This window comes from Bidens hawaiensis, unplaced genomic scaffold, assembly GCF_021521415.1.
Source record: "Bidens hawaiensis isolate Kalapana, Puna unplaced genomic scaffold, B.hawaiensis_p1.1 tig00062269_1, whole genome shotgun sequence".
Taxonomy (NCBI): Eukaryota; Viridiplantae; Streptophyta; class Magnoliopsida; order Asterales; family Asteraceae; genus Bidens; species Bidens hawaiensis.
Genome location: NW_027506505.1, coordinates 1 through 8,825, shown reverse-complemented (window position 1 = coordinate 8,825; position 8,825 = coordinate 1).

The following is an 8,825-nucleotide window of genomic DNA, read 5'->3' as shown; positions in this document are numbered from 1 at the left end:
TGTTTTACTTCAATCGGAGGTTTCAATCATTTTGGGGTTGATTTTTAAACTTTTTATTAAATATAAATACTTATAATATATAGGTGATCGAGAAAAGAGATTCTAAACGAGTTGTTCAATTATGCGAAGGTTACCATATAAGATCAAGAATCCACTCCATTTTAGCATTGATAATTAATATGTAGACATGTGATAAACTTGCCGTAGCAATATATGATAGATAGTTCCTTAAACCTTAAGTGAGCATCTTCGGCACTAAGGAGATGGTATGCGCATTTTAAAGTCCACCCTTTCCTAATGTCATACCATCTCAATCATGTCGATTTGAGTTGACAAGTAGTTTCGTAAAGTAGAAAGATTAGGATTGACTTCGATTTCTCAAACACCAATTCTAACAACTTCGGGTGGTTGTAGTTCATCACACAACCTCCCCTTGGTTGATTTATGTAGGTTATAATTACACATTCCGTTAACATATGGTTTCTTTAACTAATTTGATATCCTAAGCAAAGCCATTTTCGGATTACCAAGGTTTAGAAAAATACACCATAACTTATATCTCATAATTTCTAAGTACAATATAAGGATCCATGTTTCGATAATGTATCAAAGTATTTCTATCTTTCAAGAACATGAATCGATCATGAACGATTGCCAAAGATATTGACAACCACCAACTTTGATTTAGTGATTTAAGATGGTGAAACATTTCTCATCAAAAGATAATTGTAATATAACCATGTACTTTACTAGACTACATCACATGTCTTGATTAATTATCAAATAAAACAAAGCTTCTTCATAGATTTTAGATGGTAAAAGGAGTTTAGCTCATAATGAGCATAATGATGAACATTAAGATGATTGATAATAACAAATACATGATTAAACTTAGAACAATCTAACCAAATGTAGATGAATCCTTCTTCTTAATGATGGTAATGATGGTTGATGATGATGATTAGTGGTGATGACCTCCAAACCTTCAAACTCTTCACTAGATCTTCAAAGTGAGTGTTAGTGTGTGTTTTTATAAGTGAAAACCGGAGAGAATTCTTTTCAAGGCACGCTCTTCAAATGGCACAAGAGCCACTATTTATAGGCAATCTGGAGTGTGAAGCACGGCCCCGTGCTTGATGAGCACGGCCCCGTGCATTTTTATGACATGTGCCAGATTTGTTTTGTCTTTTGTGTGAGCTGGCAAAGGCCCCATGGTTGGAAGGCACGCCCTCATGATTTTTAGTGACATGTGCCCAGTTCTTCTTTGTCTTTTCTGTGTTCCCGTCCACGGCCCCGTGCATGATGGGCACGAACCCGTGCTTTTGCTTCCTGATTTTGTCTTTTCTTGTTTTTCAGAAGCATGGGGGCGTGTTTCTTGAGGCATGGGGGTGTGTTCCTTTGTTTTCTTGTGTTTTCTTCTGTGTTTCTTTGTCTTTTTGCTTGTTTCTTCGTTTGAGGCTTGGTTTCACCTGAGATTATGTTTTTATTATGATAAGTAGTCTTTTATGCTATGTTATTGGATGGAAATTGCAGTTTTTAAAGATTATTTGTGCCGAAAAGATGTATATTTATATGTACATCAGTCGTCGATACGTGGCAAAGGATAACGATTTTTGATAGTGAGTTTGTTAAGCTCTCGATAATCTATGCAAATACGAAACGAACCATCCTTCTTTTTCTCGAAGAGAACGGGAGCGCCCCAAGGAGAAGAGCTAGGACGAATGAAATCTTTATCGGAAAGTTCTTCGAGTTGGGTTCGATAGTTCTCGCATTTCCGACGGGGCTAAATGTCACACCCCGACCAAAGGCGGCGGAACATGCTGAGATGCAACAGATTGCCCAAAACACAAGACACTATTTAAGTGACAATATTTAATCAACTCATTTATTTCATAAATCAAAAAACAACACATGTTGTTCATACATACAAATTGAATACAAGTAAACAAATAGATTGTTCGTTTTTCTAATATCCTAATAGTCTTGATAACGTTTTTCTTCAAGTTCTCAAGTCAACCAAAGTCAAACCTGTAAGATTTCATAAAATAAAGTTAATCAACACAAATGTTGGTGAACAATTCACAAGGAAATTTTGAATCAAACAAGCTCGCGTAACGTAAGTCGTTTTCTTGAAATGCTTAAAATTAAGTAGTGGAAAAATATCACGGAAAACTAAGATAATAAGGTTTACATTTTGGAGTTTATTGTAAAAACAAAAGTCGATTGTCATGAGGAAAAAAAATAAAAAAAAATTATTAAGATTAAAATAAAATTTTGCTAATGAGCAAAATTAAAATAAGTGAATTGAATGTCGAAATTCTGTTACGGGGTATCAATGTGAATGATGAATGCCGTTTGGGTATACAAAAGTTAGGTAATGAATTTTTTTTTACCAAATTCATTATTTAATATCGTGTAACGAAAAAAAATCATTGTATGTTAAAATAACCGGCATTGTGATTCGAGAAATCAAACTAAACGATTTTTGTCTTTAAAATATAATTTCTATGAAGTTTTGCATGAGAATTTCAAGAAAATTACAAGTTATAAGTTTGTGAATTTCTTGAAAAAAATTAAGACGAAACTACCATAAGAAATTTAAAACGAGGAAAATCGTTGGATGCAAATTTTTATTGGTGAAAATTCATAATGATCCAAAAATGCATAATGAAGGTTGTTATGAGAATAGATTTAAGTAATGAAAATTCTACCACTTGTATTATATAATGTTGCATAATTAAAAATGTCGTGAGAAGTTTAAATAATTAATATTTTGAAATGATCGTTCAAAATAAACGGAATAGTTACAAAAAGAAAATTTTATAAATTTTTTTATACAAGGACTTTATAGACAATTTAAAGTTTATATAATAGGAAGTTTACTTGAAAATTTGAGATGAAATTTATCATAAAACTTTCTTAATATGATGAAATTCATATAATAAGAATTTTGTTTGTAAATAGTCTTAATGAAAATAAATGGCATATTAAAAATCATTATGAATAGATCAAACTATATATATACATATATTTTTTCTAACTTATATCAAAGAGATCATAATGAACGAAACTAGTAATAAAAATCATTGTGAAATCAAAATGAGAAAATTAGTGTAAAACTTTACGATATAAAATAATTAATAACAATAAAAAATATAACATTTATAAATGAAGAATTGTGATAAGTATTTATAACAAAATAAAGGAAAAATGGTTTAAATTCTTGAAACGTAACAATAATGTTTTAAGATTTAAATGCGGAAAAATCGTGCATGAACCACCATGACTTGATATTCCGACACTAAAAACCTTTTTACAAAAATACCATGTTGGAATCTAAACATGTGCACGTACCACTGCGTCTTTTTCATGTTTTCGACTCAAATAACGATTGTAACAAAAAAAAATCGGAATACAACGTCATGTCAAAACACTAGTCCACGAACCACCGTGGTTCTATTGTTTCAACACCGAAAATTAGGATGGCGAATGGAACGCTCGCAATCGACAAACTTAAAGTGGTCATCTCATATGAGACAATCTTTAAGGAGATTTGAAATAACGGAATCCAAGTTAAGCTCGTGATCCATAAAACACAATAAAAACTAATGTTTTCGCGGTAAGTTAAGGATACCTTAGATTATTATGAGTGTATGTGTATGTGTATAATCAAGATTTGATAAATAATTATATAAATAAACAGGTGTAATGAACAATCAAGTAGGGTAAACACGTATAAGGACCCTAAAGTGAAAAAAAAACTATACTAGGTCATTACGTCTAACCACCTATCTTATAGTCTTGTGGCTCTGATACCAATTTGTCACACCCCGACCAAAGGTGGCGGAACATGCCGGGATGCAACGGATTGCCCAAAACACAAGACAATATTTAAGTGACAATATTTAATCAACTCATTTATTTCATAAATCAATAAACAACACATCTTGTTCATACAAATAAATTGAATACAAGTAAACAAATAGATTGTTTGTTTTTCTTATATCCTAATAGTCTTGATAACGTTTTTCGTCAAGTTCTCGAGTCAGCCAAAGTCAAACCTGTAACATTTCATAAAATAAAGTTTATTAACAACACAAAGGTTGGTGAGCAATTCATAAGTTTGAGCCTATGGTATATAGTAATAAAAAGCCACAAAACTTGTATACGAAACAACAAATAAAAGCAATAACTTGGATAAATAGATATCGCTAATAGATTTACGTTAGAAACACCTAGCCATAAGGGGATGCCAGATAGTCTAGGATTTTATAGTTATCGTTAATTGCATTATGTTAACGACACCTTGCTACAAGGGGTTGCCAAGTAGTCTAGGATTTATAGATCAACCAACCAAAAGCGATAAACACATAGGCATAGAATCATAGAACACCAAATCGAGCAATTATTCAAGTAAAGTATACAATAACGTTTGTGGTTTAAGATTCAAGTAAATAAAACGTTTAGTTTGATAAGTATGAAATGTCACCCCCAAAACAAAAGATGGAAAACAGGGTATGAAAGTACTCACATTCAAGTACAAAACTTGGTCGGTAAAAGACGGGAAAACGGAAGGACGAGCCTAATGAGCAAGGCCTAAATAAAAGTAAAAGCCTTGAATTAGAATGGTTGTTTTAGGAAATCTTTAAAATAAAAAGATAGGAAATGTATACAATTAAAGTTTAAGGTTTAAAATGTAACTATTTAAGAAATTATACAAATATCCCTTTTAAAATGTAAGTTTGCTCAAAACCGAGTTAAAGTATCTAACCTTAATATTTACTCAACCTATGTTAAGTAATAAGGTGGGTAAAAATGCAAGAATGCAAGTCCCTTTGGAATAAAGATACTAAAACAGGTTTTTAATGAGTGTTCGGGTTGTTGGTTCGGGTCTTGATAATTGGTCAAACCCAAAGTCAACTTTCCAAAATAATAAATGTTGTGAGATAACTCAATAAAACTTAATAAGACTTAACCAAGTATGTAGTTGTATTGTTTTAGAACTAATAACGTAGTTAAGCGAGTGTTCGGTTTTATCGGTCCAAACTTTGTTATGATATCAAGTTGGATCCAACATTTCCAAGTACTTAGGAAAATAATTAAAATCAGTTAGTAAACTATTTTTAAAGAAATATACAAGTCTTGATAGCTAAAAACACACTTGCATGTCTTAAGCGAGTAAGAATCGGTTTAGTTCGGTTTGGTTCGGTTTCCATCTCTCAAATAGTTCGTTGTTGGTCTCCACATGCCCAAATATCCAAGAACTTGTATAATAATTTATAAATGAAGAAACTTAAGTTTATAACCAAAAGTTAACAATAAAGTCTTTAAACAAAAGTTCGGTTTTGGTTCGGTTTCCATCTCACAATAAGTTCATAGATGGTTTTCACATACCCAAATATCCAAGAACTTGTATAATAATGTACAAATGAAAATACTTAAGTTTTACAACCAAAAAGTTAACAATAAAGTCTTTAAACAAAAAGTTCGGTTTACGGTTCGGATCTAGTTTCGGGTTAAGACCGAGTTTAGAATCTACCAAACCATAACCATGGAACTCATAAAAATGGTTTTATAAACTGAAATCTAACATTAAACATATTTTAAACAAGTATTTAACAAAAACTAGTAAGCAAAGTTCGGTTTACAGTTTAGATCTATTTACAGTTAAACCGAAGCATAGACCCTCAAACTCATAACCATGGAACTTGTAAATAAACTAAAATGAGCATAATTTAAGCATGGTTTGTAAGAAATAATAAAGTTAGATTGTTAGATGCAAAGTCCTCCATGAAGCCTTGCCTTACAAGGTTCGAAACCTCACCGATCGAAACCGGAGAAGTAACTACCAAAGGTAACAAGGGGTTTATATTATATATATGTTGTACCATCATAATCAAGTGTTAGTAAAACTATATGAACAAGTTAGAATGAAAAATTGGGGTTAGTTTGACTTGAGAAGTCAACTACTAAGAATATGAAGAACAACCTTTGAATCTTAAGAATTGAGAGAGAATTTGGAGTAAAGATGAAGTGAGAGCAAGGATGAATGAAGGAAATGGTCTTGACAATAGGGGATAAGGTTGAGAGGATAAGCAAGAGATATAATGGGTAGAAAATTCGGATTGGGTAAAGTAATATGAACCACACACAACAACAAACAAATATACTAGCAGACCCGAGGCCACCAACCGTGACGGCCTCCCTTGCCCTATCCGTGTGGCGGGCGTGTCCGGGGGGGGGGGGGGGGGGGCTGGTCCAGATCGTCTTGCGTGGTTCGTTTCGGGTCCGGAAGTTCGTTTTTGATGTATTTTGATCGTTTTAAAGCCGTTTTCGAATCCGTAAAAGGGGTTTTTCAAATTGAACATGCGGGGAATGATTTAGTGACATAAAATCCAATATTTTATATATTTGAAATGTTCGGGATATAAAATCGGGTCGGTTTACGTGATAAACGAATACGAATAGAACCTGAAATGACGAATGTCACACTAAATGATAAGGAGCCTTGGCCACGGCATTGCACCGGGCACAAGATCGATACGGAATTTAATCGGACGAATGGGAGGAAGACTGGTGACATCATCGGGAAAGATGTCGAGGAAATCAGGAACAATGGAAATATCTTAGATTTTCCTTTCCTTTTAGTCTTTTTCACCGTGAGAGCTAGAAACGGAACATACTTTTTGTCACACCCCGACCAAAGGCGAAATATGCCGGGGGGTGCAACGTGTTTGGTCAAATACACAAGACACTATTTAAAGTGACAATATTTAATCAACTCATTTATTTCATAAATCAATAATCAACACCTCTCGTTCACACAAACAAATTTAATACAAGTAACATTTATATTGTTCGTTTTACTAATACCCTAATAGTCTTGGTAACGTTTCTCATCAAGTCCTCGAGTCAAACAAAAGTCAAACCTGTAATATTTCATAAAATTAAGTTTGTCAACACAAAGGTTGGTGAGCAATTCATAAGTTTGAGCATATAAGTATATAGTAATAAAAAGCCACAAAACTTGTATACAAGACAATAAATAAAAGCTATAAACTTGGATAAAATAGTTATCGCTAAACAAGTTAGCGACACCCAACTATAAGGGGATGCCAAATAGTTTAGGATTTTATAGTTATCGTTAATTGCATTACGTTAACGACACCTTTCCAAGAGGGGTTGCCAAATGGTCTAGGATGTATAGTTCCACCATCCAAAAGCTGTAAACATAGTTATCGCTAACAAGTTAGCGACACCCAACTATAAGGGGATGCCAAATAGTTTAGGATTTTATAGTTATCGTTAATTGCATTACGTTAATGACACCTTGCCAAGAGGGGTTGCCAAATGGTCTAGGATGTATAGTTCCACCATCCAAAAGCGATAAACACATAAGCACATAATCATGTAAGCATAGAACACCAAATCAAGCATTTATTCAAGTTAAGTATACAATCATGTTTTTGGGTTTAAGATTCAAGTAAATAAAGCATTTAGTTTAATAAGTATGAAATGTCACCCCAAAACGAAAGATGGAAAAATGGGTATGAAAGTACTCACCTCGATTGATGAATTCAAAACTAATTAAGTGATCGACATATAGAAAGCTTGTGAACGAAATGAACGAATCCGACTTAAAACGATAAACACCTTAGCTAAAAATAAATAATGTAATATATTAATGAACTTGAAACCATGATGAAACTATATTGGAAACAATGAACGATGAGGTTCGGTTGTAAATCGGATTACTAGTTAATTTGTTAATGATTAGGGACTCGTACTTAATTGATAATTTAAAATAAAATATTATTATTTTATTGGGCTTTTAAATAACTAAACCAATATTAAAATAGAACTAGACGGGCTTAATTTAAGAGTTCGGTTTTCATAAAATGAATTGATGATAAAGTTTATAATAATATTATTAATGATAAAAGATAGTAACGATAATACTAATTTTAAAATATGTTATATATATATATATATGTATATAGATATATAAGTTAATGATAATAACAATAACTATTACTAATAATACTAATATCGTATAATAATTATAACAATAATTATTATTTATAATACTAATAATAATAGTTAAAGAGTAAAATCTTGGCATAAATTTAAAGTGTTGTTGATAAAATAGTAATAATAATAAGTAATGTTGATAGTAATTAATGTTACCATACTCGATGTTGGTTCGATTTCTAAACAAGTTCACAAAATAACTATAATGATATTATTGCTAATGATTAATGATAATAATACGATTTTAATAGATAATAATAATATGATCTTTTAATAATATTAATAACCACTTTAATATTTATAATAATGATAATAATAATAATAACATTAATAATGAATATATATATTAGTAAGTTTAATATAATAATACTAATAACAATTTTTATGTAATAATGTTAGTACTAATAATAACCGAAATTTGTTAAGTATAAAAACAACACCAAAACCGGTTTAGGATGAGACTCGAACCCGAGGCCCTCTAGTCTAAATCACTAACGTACAACTCAACCGAAACCAAGGTAAACAATTGTTAATTTAAACCCATAAGAAAATAATATAACCATTTCCCGGGTTTTCGTCTTTTACCCAAATCAAAAACAACACTATATCCAAAACAACTCATTTCAAAATATATAACCAAACAATGTATCCGATTATTAACAATTTAAATCCGACAATTGATATATGAAAAATTAATAATAACAAAACCCAAATTATATTGTACCTATTAGCCGTGTATATACTCGTGGCTCTACACCGGAAAGAAATCCGAGCTGGACCCGCCAGAGACGATG